General features: G+C 45.5%; 1 protein-coding gene across 2 annotated transcripts in view; it reads left to right on the top strand.

Moving 5' to 3' along the window:
• Positions 1-23,145, top strand: part of CLIC5 (CLIC family member 5) — a 593,433-nt gene that overhangs the window by 452,100 nt on the left and 118,188 nt on the right. The gene's annotated exons all lie outside the window — the stretch shown is intronic.

Below are 23,145 nucleotides of genomic sequence, written 5' to 3'. Positions count from 1 at the left end.
GTCCTGTGATATCAATATATTGAAGAAACCTGCCACCATAAAATACCTTATAATCAGATTCAACAACAATCATGTCTAACGCAGTGATGGATGTAAATGCATCAAACTCTGTTGTATCAACTTTTCAGGAAATTTTATCTTCAAGTTTTTCCATTTTAATTGTTTGTTCAAAGCTAATCATGTGAATCTGTGAAGTCTTTTGCCTCATGCACAAGCTCTTTGAGATTTGTACTACTCAGCGGGTGATAATAGAAAACAGTGGTGCACCACTCTTGCAATGTCTCTGTTGATTAAAGGTATATCCACAGACTGTAAAGTAGTTGTTAGAAAATCTTCTTTTTAATTGTGCTTCATAAGTATGTGTCAAAGACAACCAGCCAACATGTTTCATCCACATCAAGGTGGACTTCTTCAGGGTGCAAGAATGTATTTAAGAATGAACCATTGTTTTCTATTATCGCCTGTTTTTAAATTTAGGTTGGCAACCCTTGGGCAGAGGGTGCTCACTGAGAGTGCACACATTTCCAAGATCTATATTTTTGGTTAACATATATCATTCAGGGAGATAGCAATGAGGGTGCAGCAGCTAGTTGTGGTCCACTGCCCATGTTTTCTTTGCATACTCAGCGGGTGAGTTCAGATCAGACTTGTGATCATCTAAGCAGTTTTGAGCCCAAAGTCTTAACCGGTACAATCATCCATGCTATTACAGTACATGCCACCAACAACAGGATTGTAGTTTTGATTGTAGGCACAGGAGAGATTTAATAGACTTATATCAAAAACTCTTACACCACACGTGGGTTGTCCCATTGAAGAAGTTGCCCTGTACACCAGTTTGTTGTAGTAAGAGGGTGGATTCTGCGTTGAAAGCCCGGAGCCACTCGGGTAGGAAGTATGTTTCTTTCCTCCATGCGAGTGTCTTAGTTTACAGGTAAGGTCCTGTAAGGGCTCCATCCTCTCCCCAGCTATCCCTATTGGCTAACTCCCACTCCAGACTGCACACCAACATTGTATTACATCATTCGCTCTCAGAGGTTCAGACTCCAGCTCAGACATACAGGGAATGGAGACACACAGGATGCTAGACAATCCTCTCTCTCTGCAGGGAATATCCTGCTAAAACTCTTGCTAATTTTTGAGAAACAGGGTTCATAAATTGGTGTTGCAGCAAAATAAGAAGGTTCTTCATGAGATCATTTGACCAGAGAGGTTGGAGAGGTCCCATATTCTAGTACTATTGGGCCATCAATTAGGTTAGGCTATGCTGTGCGGTCATATTATAATGACTGTGTGATCAGACGTTATGCAGTTTTTATAATATCCTGTCTCGGCAATCCGAAAACCTCTAATGTTATTACTCAGATATTGGAAAATAGGAATAACAGTTTGTATAAGGAAACGTTCTATTCGGAAATGATAAGCTGAGTATGAAAGGTTACAAAGTATGTTTATTGAAAGCTACTTAACAAAACCTGTCGAATTGTGGAGCACAGGCAGAAAGAAAGTAGCATCTCTGGGTTATTCTAGCATTTGAAAATAGAATCAGTATTCTGAGTCATTGTGTATGTAATAATAAAACATATAAAATATTGCTTACTGCTACTGATTGTTGCTACGTCACAGCACTTTATCAGCTATCATGCATCTGAATGATAATCTGTTATCTTTGGAAGGAGCAGTGCTGGTTTATTTCCTGCCAAGATGCAAGGACTCACAGCCGCACTCTGTGAGGGAGAGATGTCAGAGTCTTGATGTGAGCTATTGACTGATCTCCCAGACTACTCAAAGAGAAGGAAATACGTTTTCGCGAAGAGTATCCTTGCCTCACCTTTTGTTGCATAGCCATAGCAAGGCCATGTGGAACATGAGCCCATAATTCTATCGATGCCCAGGCTGCTGGCGCAAACCGCCTCTTAGTTCCCATGTTGAATAATTACCAAATAAAGAGACGGGCGCTGGAAGCAGGAATCAAGAACAGAGTTTAATTCTCATGAGGAGAGCCAGTCATTTCGGACACGAAACACAGTGTCTTTCGGGAGGTGCTCTAACAAGTGAGCTGAGACTCTTGCTTTTATACCTTACAAAACACTTGATGGTACAATCAGGACAGTATGACGCAAAAGAAAAACATCCCTATAATCCTCGTGCCAATCCTACCCCGCATATGTTCACAATGGGGACCCTTGACCTGCTGATAAGAGGGGAGGGCAATCACGCAGCTGAGTGTTCCGTAGGATGTGTACGCCTGATCATAGCCCAGGGGCGGGGTGGCCAGGATCAATAGTGGATCCTTTGAAGGGGAGTGACTTCATACAATAAGGGCAGTAAATGGTATCTCCTGGCTTAGGCGATGGCCTCGGACATGTGTGGTCAACCGGACTCGGGGGAAGGGGTCATCAAAGGAGTGGTATTCATGTCGCGTGGACAATCGAGCGCGGAGGGAAGGCTCGTCAACAGAGGGGTATTCATGGAAGGAAAGGAGGTGATGGTCAGGCGCGGCCGTGACTCTCAAGGACAGGGCCTTGCAGAAGAAGAAGGTTTATGATTTGCCCATGTGAGGAGAAGGGAGGGGTAGCCAGGGTGAACACAGGGACAGAGTCACACAGAGAGAGAGATCTGATGTCCCGTACATGAGAGAGCGGGGGCAGTCAGGTGCAGCTGGGGAGGGCTACGTCAGCTAAGACGAAGGATGCTACATCAAGAGGGAATGGGGTTTTTTTTGTGCGGGTCAAGCAGGAGAGTTGCCTTTCACAGCAGGGTCGCGCAGAGGGAGAGGGTTTCATGGTCTATGCGTGAGAGAGGGGGTGCAAGATATGCGCAGGAGGGAAGCTGGGGATTCCAATGGGGAAAAGGCCATGGTGCCTAGAATGGCTGTACATATGCATAGGGGTATGGGCTCTTACTAGCAGGGTGATACGGTCAATAGTCTACGGTATTCATGGTACTCACAGGGAGAGGAGTGGGGGAAGAAGGGGAATGAATGCTGTCTATGTACATCAATTTCTTCAACTTTCACAGTCGCCCCTTTTTACATAACAGCAGTCATTTTTGCAGTTGATGGGTTTACAGGTAGACAGGCATCGTTGATGAATTAGCATTTTGTCGATACTAACATTTGGCGCACAATCATAGACAGTCGAGGTGATGGGCAGAATGCAGCACATAGGAAATTGCATTTTCGTTGTGTTCCTGACAATAAAACGCACTACATAGCATAAATCTTTCTAACTTAAAAATGTGACCAATGAACAGTTTCGACCAGGTAGTTGAGAGCGGAATTCAGTTCAATACACAAGATCTCTTCGTCACAGTGTCTTTTTATTATTGAGCCATCACTGGTAGGCTCTAGTCCGTGTACTATCGTTAGCGCTGTTGAGCACCGGCGGTGGAGCTATAGGTCCAGCTCAGTTCTATCCTTACGCGTTGCAGGGTGCGGTCAGTCCTCTGCTGTTAGACCACAGTCCTGTTCCCTAAATAATCCGTTTGGCGGCGCCTCATGCTCGGCACCTATATTTCTGTGGCAACACCCTATTCCCATATGAAGGCAGTTCTTCCTTTTGGCAAAAAGTCACGTGGAAAAGAGGGTGAGCATGGTTCAAATAGTCGATAGGAGAGAGAGCGGAGTTGGGTCAGAGTTCCTGGGACGCACAAAAGGGACCAAGGGAGCAAAGGATAACAAGCAGGCAGGCCCATCAATCGGGCCCAAAGAAGGGGGACGGAGACTCCAGGCACACGTGGGTTAGCAGACGGAGGGCTTCAAGGCGGCCCGTCATTTTTCATTTTCCACGTTGAAATTGCGGTCTCGTTCCGTATCTTGTTGCTCTGCAGCTCCACCTTTGGTCGAGGTCACACGTGTCCCAAGATCTGCAGTCAGGCTGTACGTCACATCTGACCCATCTCCTTCGGTGATCGTGAATCTTTGAATAGGTACAAAACAATGTTTTATAGAAATGGCAGAAGAAGATATCTACGCATGTGAATTCCTCCCTCAATCCTACACATTTGGGAGATACGCTCATTGGTCACAGTCAGAGGTCCATTACCAAGCAGTGCATGTGTCAGCATTCCTACTGAGTTCATGGCAGGTTTATTCATCGGCCTATTTATAACTCAAGTGAGGATAAATAAGATTCCCATCAACTGTTCATTACATCATATTCAACATTACAGAGCATTTCCCTTCAGGGCTGGCTAACCTTTTCAACCAGGGCGGGGGTGCCATCGTCGAGAGTCAGGCAAAACAAGTTTTTCTCGAGGGTCGACAGTTACTCATGGTCATCATGTTTATATCCGGGACAGCAACTGGGGTCTATCAGAAATGGGGCGGGGATGCTTCGGGCGCTTGCGCTTGGGTGCAAAAGGGGGTGGGGCAATCTGGGCATTGGGGGTCAATCTAGACGTTGGCGTTCGTCTCTGAAGAACAGAAAAATAAGGTGCCATTGACATACAGTTCCCCTATAAATGGCCAGATTTGGGGGACTTTTAGTCGTCTTACCTGTCCTTTCCTTCTCAGCCAATTCGAGTTCATTCATTTTTGCAGAAAGGAGAGGCAGTAATATGGCGAGATACAATCATTTTAGTTTCGGTCAATTTCGCTGAACGCCTTCGCGTTCAATATGTATCAAATCAGACTGGTGCCGGTGGGGCACAATTTTACCAAAAAGAGGGAGAGAAAATAGGGAGACTCTCATAAAGAGTGAGAGTCGTCCGCAATCGAAACGAGCCATTCGGTACACGTATGACATGTAGAGAGAGAGAGATAGAGAGAGACAGAGAGAGAGAGAGAGACGTGTACGAAAATAGGTCATTTAGTGCGCTTACAACACGGAACAGCAAAAGTCAGATAACACGTAAACACAGGCAGAGGGAAGGCATAAATCCGTACATTATATACACACAAAACTCGGACAGGGAAGACAATACATGTATTACATATATATAAGACATCCACGACAAACAGAAAACGACAGGTGGCCAACAAAATTCATATTATATCCTACGTATCTTTACTATCCTATTTATCTACGTGCTTAGTTCTTTCTACCCTTCCCTCCCTTTCCTTCTCGCTTGTCACGTCTGCGAGCGTTCCCATTTACCAATACTCACACCTCGGTTGGTCGATCAGAAATTAACCTGGTCGCGCTATTTACCCATGGTTGGATCTTAAACCATTTTTCAGTTCCTTCCTTTGGTGGGAAGGTCTCCAGGCTGAGGCAACGGCAAGTATTTGATTGGGAGAACAGTCGGACAGCTTGGCTACATCTATAAGAGTGTGAGAAAGGGGGGGCAGTGCATTTTGAACATCAGCAACATTTCTAACTTCCCAGACGGGTGGTGCCGTGGTAACCCTTACCCGTATATTTTTCTTTGTCCTTTCCCTACCTAGTCAAACGTCCAGTTACATTACTTAACGCGTCCTTTCTAGTCAATTTTTCGTCATTCAGTACCTGTCCAGTTTCTATGTCAGTCCATCCTCCCAGTCGCTATGTTCTAAGGAGGAACAGTCATGTTAAGTCTACATCTTTTAAAAACTTATCGTTATGAGGACTATGCACATATTCCCTCCTTCCCGTTTCGTCGGTGGTTCGACCATCGCTCTCCCATATTTCAGCCGACGTTCTGACGTGACCTGCAGAAGGGAGGGAAAAGAAGGGGTGGGGGGCGGCATTCAAAGTACATCAGCATGCAGCAGTTCGAAAATGTTTTTACCTACCACATACTCGACCTATCTCCACGTACTGCATTTCTTTACCATCTCGGCGTTTAAGCCCAGAGGCACCAGTGTTCAGATAGATAATCATCAGCGATCTGCGTATCTACATGAGTTACTTGGTCGCAACCCCTCTGGTTGGGTGCAAGGGTAGCGGTCAGGTGGCATTTTTTGTGGTCTTGATTTAAGGGCGACTAAAACACTTTTCCGGCTGCTTGTCACACATAACGTAGCTGCTAAATATCTGATCCCTTTTGATCTACTTCTTTCATCATACTTATTCTTCGCTCACAGTAGTAAGACATCCAAAAAAAACTCATTAATGCAACTGCTACAACCATGCTTTCTTTTTCAAAATACTTTTAATAAAAAGCGTTGAGGTACAAATACAGGCCCACAACTCAGTAGGCCGGCTACGAAGCAGATTGAAACTGTACATAAGAAGAACGAAGTTGGTGGCAGTTCATTGCATAAAGTGCAGCAGTGCAATAAAATAGTATTAAACTTCCCTACAGAGCAAGCATGATGCATGTCAGTAATTCATCTTTAATAAATTCATTATCCAATGTTCATTCATTATCTAAATTACACCAATTCGTTTTCCAAATCATAATCAGTACCCACCCTAAGTCAGTTCATTGTCCAAGCACATACTCAATATCCTTCGTATCTACTTTCATTATCCAAGAAAACTACATACATATCTCGGGGCAAAAAAAGCTGCGTGGTCAGGGTGCAATAAAGTTTATTCAAAAAGTCTCATTTTGTGTCAGCGCCATTTTGGGTGGGGTCAGGCGAGTTCCAGCACAGTCAGAGTGTCTCTAGTCTCGCATGGTTGGCCCAGAACTTTCCGCTGGCAGTTCAAAAAGTTTTGTGCTATGTGGTTAACAGTCTAACAAATATGGACCATGAGTCAAAGAGTGGGGAGGGCGGCAACAATTTTCCTACCGGGTCATTCTGGTGTTCCTCCGGAACTGAACAAGTCTGTGCCGCGGCTGCATTTTAGCCATTTCCAATCCGAGGCTGGCGCCGGCAGGAGCTGCACCGATGTCGTGGTTCCCAGTGAGGGGGCGGGGGCGCCCATGTGGAGGGATCGGGGTGCCCCCCGGCTCTTATAGAATCTTCAAGGTTGAGGAGAGAAGGCATGGGGCGTGTGCCCGTCCTGGGCAGAAGACCGCTTTTTGATGTTGACCCTCTTTAAGTAAGAGCATTGGGGTGTCGCTGGAAGCCTCCACCTGGAGGGAGGTGGGGGAGGCTCGTTCGCGTCACCTCCCCCTTCCAGCGACCCCGCGCCGTTCCTCGGCTCCGTCGCTTCGATATTGGCCGTGCCAGCCATTGAAGATGGGGGGGGGGGTCGGTGGCTGAGGCAAGACATCCCCCCCTTTTTCTCTTGACATGTGGCGGGACTACCTGGAACTGTCCAGGCGTCGACATGTGGCGGGACTACCTGTAACTATGCAGGCGATGGCATGTGACGGGACTACTTGCAACTGTCAGGCGTTGGGTGTAGTTGCCGCCATTATAGCACAAAGAAATGCCGCCATCCTCGCTTTGGCTTCGGCCGTCGACGAAAGCCGGATCGGGTGAGAGAGAGGGGTGGTCGGTGGCCGAGGCAAGACAGCCCCCTCTCTCCCCGTGGTCTGCAGGGCGGCAGAAGAGAAGAGATGGAGAGGTCCTTGCCATTCTTTGGACCGCCTGCCCAACATCATCTCCTCCTGACCGTGGCCAGGCGAGCCCCTCGTGCCTCGAGGCCTCGCCTTCCGGATGGGCGTAACCGCGGACCGGTTGCATTTCGGGAGCTTCCGGAATGGGGGTAGGTACCTATTGAATTGTTTCTATTTCATGTGACCGTTGTTTGGGCGTGGCGGGAAATGAGGCAGACATGTTGGGAGCAGGAATAGGCAGTGAAGCCTAGCCACCTCGTGGCTATTTTTGCTTTCAAACTTTTCACCGTTTTATATTTCTTATTACGAACTATTTCTAATGTTTCTTATTTTTAGTGAAGTCAAAAGCTCATCAGGGGGTTACTGACTTAGCCTGATTTCTTTTTATTTTTCTTTCTCTTCCTTAGCGTGTTTCGAGCTAAAGCTTTCTGTTAGTAGGGAACGGTGATCACTTCATATCTTTTATGTGTCCTTTTCACTAGGGGGTACTTCTGGACGGACCAGACGAGTTCCCTCCAATAAATGGTCCGGGGTGGAACTAGATTATCGATCAAAAGGGGAACATATATTCCTTCATTAGGGTATCATCCTGGACAGACCGAGCGATGTACTTCCACTTACTAGGGTAGCCTCCTGGACGGACCAGATGGTCTACTTCCATTAAATGGCCCATGAGCGGGGAGCATATGTCCTCCATAAGGGTAGTCTCCTGGGCGGACCATGCGAGCTACCCCCCAAATAACCAAACAGTGGGGAGTGGGTAGGACTGACGAATTCACAAAGGGGCATAACCTACCCTTTACTACTTGCAAAGACTAGATAGAATATTTCTACTCCACGTTGTTTGCAGGCAGAAAATACCTCAAACGAAACAATTCCTGGAACAACAATGTCCAGGCAACCAACCAATCAGTGGGGAGAAAAAGAGGCATGACGGATTACAACGGGGACAAACGTCTGCATTACCTGCCCTTCGCTATCCAGAAAGGAAGACAGAATATTCCTATTCGTCTCTGTTTGTGGACAGGGAAGATCTCAAAGAGCAACAATCGATTATTAATCGATTTCAAACAATCCAGTGGGGAGAAAGGTAGGCATGACGGATTACAACGGGGACAAAAGTCTGCATTACCTACCCTTCTCTATCTGCAAAGAGGGACGACGTTCCTATTCGCCGCTGTTTGCAAACAGAGAATGTCTCGTTCTCAAAAGAGAACCAATATGTCAAGTAGCATTCAAAGCTAAATGAACCAATACCAACAATATCAGTATACAAATACCGATTTCAATACAAACAATCAATCAATCAGGTGGATAGAACCACCCTACCAATCAGGCGTAAAAACACCCTACTTAATCTTACCCGGACCGGACCATACGGACAGTTCTTCGACTTCCTCCTCCAGCGCCCGATCGTTCTCTTACTCCAGGTAGCATTCCTGTGGGATTCCAGTCAGGACAATAGGTCACTCAAGAGAGGTCCGTTCAGAATTGGTGAAGTTCTTTTGATCGGCAGCCGGGCTAGGGCCCTCTCAAGGCAGGTATACTCCGATCATTTTAGATGTTCACTTCTTCGTCTGGATCTCTCTTACCGAACCTTATGTCACTGATGGCCCCCGCGTTGGGACGCCAATTGTGGAACATGAGCCCATAATTCTATCGATGCCCAGGCTGCTGGCGCAAACCGCCTCTTAGTTCCCATGTTGAATAATTACCAAATAAAGAGACGGGCGCTGGAAGCAGGAATCAAGAACAGAGTTTAATTCTCATGAGGAGAGCCAGTCATTTCGGACACGAAACACAGTGTCTTTCGGGAGGTGCTCTAACAAGTGAGCTGAGACTCTTGCTTTTATACCTTACAAAACACTTGATGGTACAATCAGGACAGTATGACGCAAAAGAAAAACATCCCTATAATCCTCGTGCCAATCCTACCCCGCATATGTTCACAATGGGGACCCTTGACCTGCTGATAAGAGGGGAGGGCAATCACGCAGCTGAGTGTTCCGTAGGATGTGTACGCCTGATCATAGCCCAGGGGCGGGGTGGCCAGGATCAATAGTGGATCCTTTGAAGGGGAGTGACTTCATACAATAAGGGCAGTAAATGGTATCTCCTGGCTTAGGCGATGGCCTCGGACATGTGTGGTCAACCGGACTCGGGGGAAGGGGTCATCAAAGGAGTGGTATTTATGTCGCGTGGACAATCGAGCGCGGAGGGAAGGCTCGTCAACAGAGGGGTATTCATGGAAGGAAAGGAGGTGATGGTCAGGCGCGGCCGTGACTCTCAAGGACAGGGCCTTGCAGAAGAAGAAGGTTTATGATTTGCCCATGTGAGGAGAAGGGAGGGGTAGCCAGGGTGAACACAGGGACAGAGTCACACAGAGAGAGAGATCTGATGTCCCGTACATGAGAGAGCGGGGGCAGTCAGGTGCAGCTGGGGAGGGCTACGTCAGCTAAGACGAAGGATGCTACATCAAGAGGGAATGGGGTTTTTTTTGTGCGGGTCAAGCAGGAGAGTTGCCTTTCACAGCAGGGTCGCGCAGAGGGAGAGGGTTTCATGGTCTATGCGTGAGAGAGGGGGTGCAAGATATGCGCAGGAGGGAAGCTGGGGATTCCAATGGGGAAAAGGCCATGGTGCCTAGAATGGCTGTACATATGCATAGGGGTATGGGCTCTTACTAGCAGGGTGATACGGTCAATAGTCTACGGTATTCATGGTACTCACAGGGAGAGGAGTGGGGGAAGAAGGGGAATGAATGCTGTCTATGTACATCAATTTCTTCAACTTTCACAGCCAGGGTATCTGAAAAGGACTGCAAGGGACACTCAATATGTGTAGGAGAAAGAGCTCAAACATGCTACCAATCCAGTGTAAGCCGTCAGTTGTGGCCATGACCATTTGGTTTAACGTGTTGGTTTCTGTTGTATCACTCATGTTCTCCATCTCCTCCAATCTCTATGTGTTTCCTTATCCATTTCAGAATAATCCCATATACCACATTTCTTTTACATGTACTCTCAGTATCAAACAAATATAGATAAAAAACGAATCCCCCTATGCTTTTCGGCTCTCCAGCCACTGCCACAAACCCAATACACTCAATTAATGTATTGCCAAATCTTGAACTTTGTTTTCATGGGAAAAACTGTAATTAGTGTAAAAAAGAAGACTAACTGTGTAAAACCTGCAGCTTCCCTCCCCAACTGGACTACACCAAGGCGTGGCGGCTGCAGTAGAATGACACTTAACCGCGGCGCGAATTCCGCCACGGGGCGGCGGTTTAATCGAGTGGGCGGGGCTATGTCGGCCAACAGACGTGCGCAGCACTATTGAGGTGGTGCAGCAAAGGGGTTAATGAAGTGTGGTCACTTGTCTGTCTATGGCTCCCATTACTTACTTTTGAGCATGTGGTCAGACTGCAGCCTAAAACACCAGAATTGGCTTAAAAGAAATTTCTGGTAACAAGCCTATTTTAAAACTTTTCAAAATGGTACTACACCATAACTGATTGGATTGTGCTGATTTGTTATGTCCTGGTGGACATGTTTCTTGGAGGCTAAATATTTCATAGGGACAGTCTAGAGTGCACATCAAAAGAGTGCATTATTAAACCACTTAACTAGTGTTTTAAAAATATACTAATCATACTCATATTGGAGGACAAAAAAAAGCAAGAGCACTGAAAAGGGCCTCCTCAAATACAGAAAAAAAGGAGGCAGTCCATGGAGATAAGTCAGCTCTAAAACATGACCTGATCCTACGAACATCAGAGGACTTGTTCCAGGGAAGGGCAGCACAAAGACAAAAACAAAATAAAGAAGGGTAGGATTTGTGAATCTGTACTACTAGTAATATAGCCAGGCTGGGCTGCTACCATGTACCGACATAGAGCTGATGATAAAATATGTTATATGTTTTATGTTGTATGTATAAAAACTCCAATAAAAACAATTGAAAAAAAAGGGCCAACCATGCAACGTGCTCACCTGGGAACCTAATCGAAGCAAATGTGTCAGGTAGTTTCTCATAGTGAAATGAGGTGTCCTAGAACCCTACTGGGGAAAAGTACTGCAAAGAATAAAGTGATTCCTAAAGGGGAAAAAACATAGTGTAAGAGGTACACACTAGAAGTGATGTCTAAACACGCAGAAGGCTCAGAAGCTTCCTATCTAGTCTATTTAGGGTTTTTTTCAATTGTCCACACTCATCACCATGAGCAGTTCAGTGGAGATCGAGACATCTATACAAAACTAAATTTTTAGATAAAAGTTAGCATTTCAAAGAAAGAGTATCAGCCACATGCATCATTGTAGGAATTTGCGATTCCTAAATTGCGAAAATTAAGGAATCGCAATTTAGGAATCGCAAATTCCTATGCATCAAGAAATCGCAAAAGTTTTTGCGATTTCTTAATTTTCCTTATTTGCGATTCCTTAATTGCGAATCGCAAATAAGGAATCGCTTTACATTGATTCCTATGGGCCTAGAGGCCCATAGGAATCAATGGGAAGGCATTCTCATTTTGCGAATTCGCAATTAAGGAATCGCAAAATGAGAATGCAATTTCAAGGGTGCAGGGGGGGGCCCCCCCAGCACCCCTGAAATGTCAAGTAAGTACATTTTACTCACGCACATGTCCCAAGGGCATGTGTGTGTGTAAAATGTACGTTTCAAAAATGCATTTATTTGCATTTTTGAAACTTTTTGCAAATTACCATGAAGGTGTACTTCATGGTAATTTTTCCCTTCAAAATTGCGAATTCGCAAAAAAAAATAATCATGCATAGCATTTAAGAAATCGCAAAATTTGCGATTTCTTAAATGCTATCGCAATTTGAGAAATCGCAAAAAATTGTGATTTCTTAAAATTGCGATAAATGTAAAATGAATGATGCATCCCATAAAGTGATTTTGGAATCGCAAACGGCCGAATTTTGCGATTCGCACCGTTTGCGATCCCAAAATCGCTTGATGCATGTGCCCGTAAGATCTGTGTAGAAAAATTTAAGAAAAACTGGGTCAGACACATGGGAATCAATACTTCAGAGAAAGCATGTGTAAATATAAAAGTATGTGTATCAAGAGCAGTCAGGAAAATATAAATATTAGATGCACTTTCTCGTCATTATTTAGTATAAAATCCTGTATCTTCAGTAGCAAGCCTCCACCACAAACAATGGGAGGCTACTGCTAGTAAATTACTTATTGTCTATTATCGATTTGTTGCCCCCATCTAAATTGGCTGTCAATGCTCTGTACACCCAAGTCTCATTTATTTATTTTAAAGGAGTTCTCACCCCCAGTACACTGACACTAGAAATATGTGATTCCATAGCCACTGTCTTTCAAGTGAAATTGAAAGCTTGCTATTGTTGTAGGGTTAACTTGTTGGGCCTGATTAACTATTTTTATTATTTGATTATCTCTTATCCCAGATTATCTTTCACCTTTATATCAAATCTCTTTGGTCCTCTGATGGATCTTGTTCTGTGCTTGAAGGGACTGGAATATTTAGAGGATGAGAAATTATCAAACGAGGACCAGGAATAAGATAATTGCGAACATTCAATATTATGAGTGACTCTCAAGTAATCCCACCTCTAGCTCAGAGAAACCACCAATCAAATTGAACTTAGCCACACACAAAAAAATTAGTCAGACTCAGAAGAATAATTTTATCTTAATCTTGTATTTCTATTTAGGGTTCAAATGAATAGCATACAATCTAAAGCCAAATTAAACCAGGTTTAATAAGCATTTGCAAACTCTGTGAGGATCAAATATGAAGGAACAATCTTCGTCAGCTAAAAGGAGATTTTTATCTAAAAGAAAGTTGATGAGCTGGGAAACCAGTTGCGTCTCATACCAACCCTTAAGGAGAGCTCAGTAATTTCTAAAGGACCAGTTCAAGTTCATGGACAGAATCGTCTGCCTCTGTCTGCACTACAGTATCAATGCCACAGTTGCTCTGACATGAAACTTTCAGTCGAAAATGGTTCTACTACGTTAACAAATCAGCCTGCAGCAAATTGCAGTAATCCGTCACAGTTTGCGTTGTTTCTGGAAGTCCTAATCATCATTCTCTATACCGCAAGATGGGTAAAGGGTGACGCCCATTAGTTCCAAAATTTGGGCAATTATACTCCATTGATTCCAGGTTTCCACCCCTTGAAATCACCAAATTATTGGACCACTCTGTCCCATTGGTCACTCTCGATAGGATGAAATGATGTAATAAGTAAAAGTATACCTACCTGCCATATCTAACCAATCATACCTAGCCTAACATAACTAACCTATCACACCTACCTACCATATCTACCAAACCTACCTATCAATCCTACTGAGCATCATTGCATATAATACCTAGCATACTTAATTTTCTTTACATAAGCTAATGTAACTGCTCTACCATCACTTCCATTCCAACCTAGGATACATAACCTATTATACCTACTTACCTTGCATACCTACCATTCATAACCTACCATGACTACCTACCACACCTATCTTCCATAATTATCATACCTACCTCACATACCCATAATACTGTTGTAATGCTCCCATCCTCGTCACCAGAAATTGTAGTAAAGGAGAAAAGAGCCGCACATCAGCAGGGAAGTTTCTAGTATAAGGTTTATTCCAAGAACAGCAATAAACAGCGAACACTCCTTAGCTGGCTGGAGAGCAACTGACGAAACCAGGACATTCAAAGGGGATGTGTTGTAATGGTCCTGCGCCACGTGCTGGACTCGTGCAACCTGTAGACATGGAATCTGACTTAGATTCCATGTGTTTCCTTAAAGCGGACGTTCTGGTTTTTGTTAATTGCTTTCTGGCCAGCTAGGGAGTATGTGCTGTTTACTGCTGTTCTTGAAATAAACCTTAGACTACCAACTTTCCTGCTGGTGTGCGGCCCGTTCCTTCTTTACTACAAATACCCTACCTACCAAAACTTGCCTAACTACCTTAACTAATATACCATACCCACACTAGCATACCTATCTACCATGCCTACCTACCACTCTATACTTAGCCTACCATACCTAATCTATCTACCACATCTAATCTACCAGACCTCACCTGCCATACCTAACCTTTCCTAATACAACCCTGCAGTGCATATGCCTTATACATGCCCTGAGGTGGAAGTTTTGTGAAAAAAAGGAAAGTTGTGCCTTTGCCATCTCTAGTACGCCTTAACCCCTTCGATGCTGATGACGGAATGGTTCCGTCATCAGCGTCGGTTGAGCTGTGCTGATGACGGAACCGTTCCGTCATGACTCCGCCCGCGCAAGGCGGAGTCAGCATGGGCGGGGAATTCGCGCCGCACGGATGCGGTTAAGTTACTGCCGCCTGCTTCACCAAGCACGTGAGCCTACCTTGATGCATCTCTTGAAAAATGTTCAGGTTCTGGAGCCTGAATCATGGAATTGTCATCTGCAGCTTTTGAGGGGCATGACAAGATGAATGCCAGTGCTGCTTTAAAAACAGCTACATCTGTTTGTTGACCTTGCCAATGCATGATCTAGTTTGTGCGGTACCAGTTAGCTATTTGCATGCCGCCGCACTGTTAGTCAACTGCGCCTGCAAGTTCTATATTTGCATAACAGCGGCAGCGTGTACTGACTCAACGACAGACTTTGTTGGCAGTGCCTAGCCGGGGCCAGGTGGTATAACTGTGCAGTGTGAGAAATCATTATCTTATTTTTAATGTTGGTGCACCTTTTACGTTCTTCACACATTGTGTCTCCATTTTAAAAAGTACCTTTGGTCTGATAGAACCCTGGTGAAAAAGTTTGCTCTCCATAGCGGTTATTTTATACTTCCTTTTTTTTCTCTAATGGTTTTCTCTGTGTAGACTGTGCAGGTACAATGAGAAGCATCTGGCAACATTGTGTCCACAAAATGCAAAGTAATGGAAATGCAAGGCACTTTGCATGTCCTTCCATATAACCATGACACAGTTGGATTTATGCTGATTTTGCTTTCAAGAAACAAACACCAGTTGTTGTAACCACATGATTTAAGAAAATCATCAGATTCAGGCTGAGGATGTGGTGCTTCAAACTCCTGATCAAACACTGCCTAAAACAGAAGTGTGCAGGTTACTTAATGGTGACTTTTTTACTCCAAGTCCAAGTCCCACTCGTCCCACTGTTTGCTTTATGAGCAAAAGGCATCACCCTGAAGACTCTGGTCCCACAAACTCCATATCCAGAGTCTTGGTCTGTATGTAGAAAGAAAAACGTGTTTTTGTTGTTTTCTCCCCACCCCCCTTATTTGCAAAAAAGGGCACATGATTTTCCCACATGCAATACAATGCTACTCTTGACGGTACATGGGAGGAGGAGTCTGAGTCAAGGGACAAGCGGGCAGGATGCGATATTGTAGTGAGGGAGATTTGGACTCAGAGTAATGAAGTTTTCTGATAAGTAATCAGGCCATCACCACCCGTCCATTCAAAATAATGGGGAGACCGTGTAACCCTCAGATCCTGGGTGGGTAATTAGACAAACAATAATGGTTCTGTTGGGAGGAAAAAGTACATTTCAACAAGGTATTTCAACCTGTGATCTAACTTGTGTGTCCCTGGTGGGGTACAGACGTAGTAGTACAAATCACTGAACACTGACTGACCCCAATGGCTGAGAAAGTAAATCTTTAGTAATACACTTTCTCAATACTTTTAACTACATCAAGCATTAATTGTGCTGTCCACAATACAAAAATACATATATAGTGCTTTACAACGTGAAATGTGAAAGACTAATAAAGGTTTACAAAAACACAGATACATAAAAGTTACAATTATTTAAGGTTATCAACTGTCAACACAATAGTCATTAGGCAAAATGATTTCTTTTGTTCCTATCAGACTTTGTAGTTAGATCTATAGCATGATATGTCGACGTTTCGACCCTGGTGGTGATGCGCTGACTACGTGCATCTGGGGCGGGTCTTCATCAGGACTGGGAAAGGGTTGGACAGCCTTGATTCTATTTCTTCTGTTGTTTCCCTTCAGGTGCCTGTCAGCCGACTAGGCACACTGGATGTGGTTGGCTCACTGCTCCTTGACTGTGTGTAATAGGTTCTTCAACACCAGCCGGTGGGAGAATTACTACTCATGGACGCCTTGGCTGCTGCTCGAGCGACTGGAAGGAGCGACCGTCTCCTTGGATTGTTCGCCGTGAATGCCCACGAAGGCATCCACAATGCTCATACAACAGACCATTTTAGAATCAGCAGCATGTGCACATGGATGCCGGCTGCAATCTGGTGGACTGACAGCACTGCTGAGAAGTTACCTTCTCCCAACCTAAACCCCCTCAGCGGACTCAGACTTGAAATCGAACGAGGAGCACACATCAGCCCCAGGCAAGGGTGATGTAGTACAAAGCACATGTCCCTTCCTACAGTAGAATGGACATTGGGCAATGGAGGTGACCTACATCACCCCCATTGCCAAACCTGCTGCATGTCACTATTTCAAATGCCACAACACATCTTGCGGCCCCACAATGCTAGCACTACACTGTGGGACTTTGCATGGTCCTCTGCTTTAATTTATTTAATCAAACACCGAATCCGATTTTAATTCATTTCCTCTTACCCTTCACTTATGTTTATTACTTAACTTTAACAATGTAATATCCTCAATGTGGTGATGATGTGCCCGGGGACACTGTGGATTGGATGTAGTAGGGGTACGCCGGCCAAACCTGAGTAGCCCCTTTCGCTGTTGAGCAGATTACGAAGAAATTAAAAATCCTGGGCTGTTCAGGGACTCTGGAAGAGATTCACTGTTGACCATCTTGACGGAAATCTGCGCACCTTTAAGATGCTTTACGATGGCGGGTGATACCAGGAAGACACAGCGGGCCACCCAAGGGGGCCCTTGAAGGGGCACATCCATGGTCATTAAAGCATTTCAGTTTCCTGTTTCTCTGAGGAAAGTTTGTGCCCTCATAGCATGCAGTTGGCATAATGTCCTAGCAGCTAGCCCATTAAGACCTCAGAAAAAATAGATGGATTCCAACAGAGTCAAAAGCTGTGGCTAAACAATGTGCAGCAACCAGAATTGTTAGGTTACTACCCAAGGCATTCCTGGCAGGGGGGAGGAAAACTCTACCTGGCTCATTTAGACTAGACCGACAGCACACAAAAAGTGCAGTATTGTCAGTGACCTGAAGACAGCACTGCTAAGTTAACCTACTTTGACAAAAAAAATATCAAAGAGATTACCTCACATGACCATCAAGGGCTTGAAACCTCAATTTCCCACAGAGGGAACAATATATTTTCTGATCAGGGAAGAGAAAAAGGTAATAATGGTTCAGTTAGTACACAAACCTACCCCTCCCTCCGCACCATTCATTAAAGATTCCATCAGTGAGTCCAGGATACAGTCAGTAACTCAGAGTTAATATAAATATTTTTTAAGTTGGGGCTTGCAAAGCTCTACTAATCCCCCTAGGCCTCGGAATACTTTTGAGGTGTGAGTACGTAGAAGATGGAGTGGCGTGTAGCACCATACTACATTTGCTAGAAATTAGTGTGGGGAAACATTCATTAATCCAGCAGACATTAACCCCTTTGTTGCTAGGCCTATTTGCACATAGGCCCTTGTAACTTTTTGTCCATACAAGGTATTCATGCCAAATGTGTGTCCTTGTCTTCCAACATCCTGAAGATTCTAAAGGTACCCAGGGTTTTGGAGTCCCCTGGAGAGGACCGAGAAAGTTCCCAAAATACAGCAAAACGTAGGTTTTATTTGGGAAAAATTGAAAAAAAGGGCTGCAGAAGAAAGCATCAGGTTTTTTCCCTGCAAATGGTATCAACGAAGGATTTATGGTGCTAAAATCACCATCTTCCCAGGTTTTAGGAACAGGCAGAGTTTTCTCAGAAAACCAACATTTTCTACAAAGTTTGGGCATTTTACTGGGACATAGCCCATTTTTCCTATTTTTTATGCATTCAACCTCCTTCCAGTTAGTGCCAGAAATGGGTGTGAAACCAATAACGGATCCAGGAAAGCTATACATTTCTAAAACGTAGATACAATTCTAAGTTCAGCGAGGGGTCATTTGTGAAGATCCTTCAAAGTTTACCTATAGAAATTAACAGTTGAAATATAACAATATTGAAATTGAGTTGAAAAAAAACAGCCAGTTGTGCCTACTTTTTCACCTGCAACTTCTAAGTATGGCAGATGCAATATAGCGTTACGTTCGCTGGACCCTTATGGTTGCATGGATATATTAGACTTGTAAGTTCATCAAGAATCCGAGGTACCCAGCACCAATAACTGAGCTGTGCCTTCCAATGGGTTTTTATTGTGTACTGTGTATACAGCAATTCATTTGGTAAAATATAAAGAGTGAAATATAGGTATCAAGGAAACCTATGTATTTCTGAAATGGGAACAAAATGTGGCCGTGATAAGAAATGCCCCAAAACGTCTGTGGAGACTTCAAAATTATCGATCACAAAAAAGACTTGGTTTTGTGAGGGAGTCACATGCGTTTTTGGTTCAATGCTCGACAAGCATCTAGGGAAACCTTCCAAACCCAGACATTTCTAAAAACTAGACACTCCGGTGAGTACATGGAGGTGTGGCTTGAGTGGATCTCCCAAGATTTTCTTTCCATAGAATCCCCTGCAAACCTCAGATTTAGCTAAAAAAAACGCATTTTCCTCACATTTCTGTGTGGGAAACTTGTGGTATCACCAGTCCGACACAAATTTCCTACTACCCAGTGTTCCCCAGGTCTCCCGATAAACATGTTACATCAATTGTGTGGGTGGGTCAAGTACCCACAACAGGGTAGGGCCCAAAACATATTGTGGAGACATTAACATTATCTATCACAAAACCACATGGTTTTGCAAGGGGGTCCCCTGTGTTTTTGGTCCGGAGCTTGGAGGCCATCTAGGGAAACCTACCTAACCCAGATAGTTCTGAAAACTAGACACCCAGGGGAGTTGAGGAAGGTGTAGCTTGTGTGGATCCCGCAATGCTTTCCTATCCAGAACCCCCTGCAAACTTCAAATTTAGCTAATAAAATCACATTTTCCTTATATTTCTGTCTGGGATCACCGCGCCAGCACAAATTTCCTGCCACCCAGCATTCCCCTTGGTCTCCCGATAAAAATGATGCCTCACTTTTTTGGGTGTCCAATGCAGAGTTAGCCTAAAAACGTATATAAAAAATACATAGCACTTAAAGCTCACTGTGCTATCCCCTTAATCTCTATGTTTTTGCCCCTTCCCAGTCGCAGGCCCTTGGCCCACCCTCACAAGCGAGGTATCATTTTACTCAGGAGACTGAGGGGAAGGCTGGGTGGTAGTAAATTCATGCCGGCATGGTGATCCCACACAGAAATGTGAGAAAAATTAGATTTCTTTATCTACATTTGAGGTTTTCTGGGGATTATAGGTAAGAAAACGTTGGGGGATCCACGTAAGCCACACATCCTCGGACTCCTCTGGGTGTCTACTGTTTTAGAAATGTATGGGTTTGGTAGATTTCCTCAGATGGTGCTGAGCCCAGGACCAAAAACGCTGATGCACCCTTGCAAAACCAGATAGTTTTGCGATAGATAATTTTGATGTCTCCGCAATATGTGTTTGACCCTTTCCTGCTGCAGGTACGTATCCCACCCACAAAAGCGCGGTACAATTTTTATCGGGAGACTTCAGGGAAAGCTGGGTGGTAGGAAATTTGTGTCAGCCTTGTGAACCCACAACTTCCCCACACATATATGTGAGGAAAATGTAATGTTCCTAGCTACATTTGATGCTTGCCTGGGATTCTGGGTAAGAAAACGTTGGGGGATCCATGCAAGCCACACCTCCTTGGACTCCCCCTGAGTGGAGAAGTGCGGCTCAATGGTTAGAGCGGCAGACCCTGATGCAGAAGTCTAGCCCGGGACCAGGGTCCAATTCCCCGCCTTGGCGGGTCTCGGGCTCAAAATTCCACGGACCTGATAATTCTCGCCTGGGTGCCTATTCCAATCATGGAGTCCCACTCTGCAACTCTGGGCAATAGCTTGCTTAATCTCCACAACGGCCCCCACAATGCTAAGGATGCCTGGCCTCCACCTTGGGGGTGCCCAGGAGTGGACGTCTCACAGGGAAAGCCAGGATGGGTTCCACAGCGGTATTCGTTCAAGCGCCTTGAGACCCTTGCGGGTGAGTAGTGCGCTATACAAGTATCAATTTACGTTTACATTTAGTGTCTAGTTTTCAGAATTGTCTGAGTTTGTTAGGTTTCCCTAGATGGCTGCCGAGCCCGGGACTAAAATGCAAAAACCTTCCTAGAAAAAACAGGTTGTTTGGTGATAGATAGGGAGCACTTGGGCTTTTTGTTCCTGGGGGGTGGGGCATTGGCATGCCCATTGTGGGCAGCCCCCACCCCTCTTTTATAAAAAACAACCAATAATCCCTGGTGCCTAGTGGGCTTTCTTTTTTGTGTCGTAATTCTTTATTAATTAAGAGACCCAGGGGACTCGGGTGCAGAGTGTGCACTCTCACGCGTGATGCGGGACAAAGTCTATGGTAGCTAGTAAAGACAAAGTTAGTGTTCTCGGGCGAACCCGACCTGGTAGGAGGAAAACAAAAGTGGATTCTGACCCTTGGATAGTGAGGCTATGCTGGGGCACCGAAATGCCGAAGTTACCTAGCCCAGGGGCTGCAGCTGCATAGGTCTCAAAAGACGTCGGGAATCCTCGAAGACGGACCAGGAGCCTGGAAGAAAGATGCTGGCAGGCGACCAGTGAAGAGAGTTCGAAGTGATCCAAGCCTGGATCTGTTATGTTATGTTATGTTAAATTAGGACTTATATAGCGCAACGGCTACTCCAAAGGAGTGTCCCGGCGCTTTGAGCTCCAGACCAAAAGGAGGGCAGAAAACATAACAGTAACAAAGAAAGGGGCCACAGAGGGGAGAATTATCCGGCAAATAGCCAAGTTTTCAAGTTTTTCCTGAAGATAAGCAAATTAGAGGTGCTCCGCAGGGACAACGGCAATGAGTTCCAAAGCTTAGGAGCGAGAAAGCTAAAAGACCGGCCGCCTAGCCGAGCCTTTTTGATACGTGGAACCCGAGCCAAGGCCAAAGTTTCTGACCTAAGGGAGCGTGCCGGTCGATAAAAGTCCAGCCTCCTCTGAAGATACTTGGCACCAGTGCCATATAAGGCCTTGTGGGCAAGAGTCATGGTCTTAAACAGTATCCTCTTCCGCACCGGGAGCCAGTGAAGGGATGCAAGAAGATGAGAGGCACTAGTCCGACGATGAAGGCCAAAAATGGCACGCGCAGCAGCGTTCTGGGTGATCTGCAGGCGTTGGAGGAGGTATTCAGGCAGGCCCAGATATAGAGCGTTGGCATAGTCCAATCTGGACCCTATGAGGGCCTGAACGGTAATCCTCCGATGTTGCTCCGAAAGTAAGGGGAAAAACTTGCGCAACATTCTGAGGATCCCGAAACAAGTTCCCGTAAGGGTGGAAACCTGGGATTTGAGCGACAGCTCATTATCGATTTTAACTCCCAGGTTCTTAGCCCACTTAGATGACTGTGTGGGAGGGAACTTGTCAACAGGCCACCAGCCTCGCCAATCTGGTTCAGAGGGGCATCCGAAGAATAGTATCTCGGACTTATCCGAGTTGCACTTGAGGCTGTTTTGTGAAAACCAGCTAAAAACAGCCCCAAGGCACTCGCGGATCCCTTCGCCATCAAACTCTTCACCCTTACGACAGGTGAAGAGGAGCTGAGTGTCGTCAGCATAAGAGACGATCCGGGCCCCATAGGACTCCGCCAATGTCGCCAGAGGGGTCATCAAGATGTTGAAAAGAGTGGGGCTCAGGATAGAGCCCTGAGGCACTCCGACTCCCAATGGCGGCATCTCGGCGGATCCGGGTGGAACCCAGACCGTCTGGCGGCGGCTGGCCAAGAAGGAAGAAAACCAGTTGAGCACCGTCCCCCCAAGCCCGATGTCATGGAGCCTAATGAGGAGATCCTCATGGGGGACGGTGTCAAACGCCGCCGACAGGTCTAGCATGACTAACAGCACCCTGCCTCCCATATCCAGCACCTCTCTAATGATCTCCGAGACTTCCAAGAGCGCCGTCTCGGTGCTTAGGTTGGAACGGAATCCCGATTGGGACTCATGGAGCAGATCATTAGACTCCAGGAAATTGGAGAGCACGCCATGTACGTGCTTTTCCAAGATCTTGGTCAGTGCTGGGAGGAGCGAGATTGGTCTGTAGTTGGAAGGAGCCTCCGGGTCAAGATTAGGTTTCTTGATCAGAGGAATGACCATGGCTTGCTTCCAGGTCGGAGGCAGAAAGCCCTCGCTCAGAGATAGATTAAGGATGGGATTGGCTATAGGATTTATAGCATCTGCCACTCTCGCCAGAAATTTTGCCGGGCATGGATCTAATGGTGAGCCCGACTTAAGGTTCCTCATCAGGGTTAAAGATGTGTCAGCCGAGAGAGGAGGAAAATCGAGCAGGACTGGGCCCGGTGGAGACAGAGGCACTGCCTCAATCGGCCTCACAGACACATTATCCAGGTCTCTCTGCGGAAAGGAGGCCTGGATTTGCCTAATTTTGGTGGTAAAAAAGTTGGCAATAGTGTTGGCCCAGATCTCTGTCGGGGCACTCTGAGTGGAAATAGACCGAGGGCCAGTAAATTCCCGCACGATTGAGAAAATCTCCTTACAGGAGTTGGCAGCATCGTCAATCCTTTTGGCGAGATATCGTTTCTTG

The sequence above is a fragment of the Lissotriton vulgaris genome, chromosome 6 (genome assembly GCF_964263255.1).
Source record: "Lissotriton vulgaris chromosome 6, aLisVul1.2, whole genome shotgun sequence".
Lineage (NCBI taxonomy): Eukaryota > Metazoa > Chordata > Amphibia > Caudata > Salamandridae > Lissotriton > Lissotriton vulgaris.
This window is presented reverse-complemented; position numbering and strand designations above follow the sequence as displayed.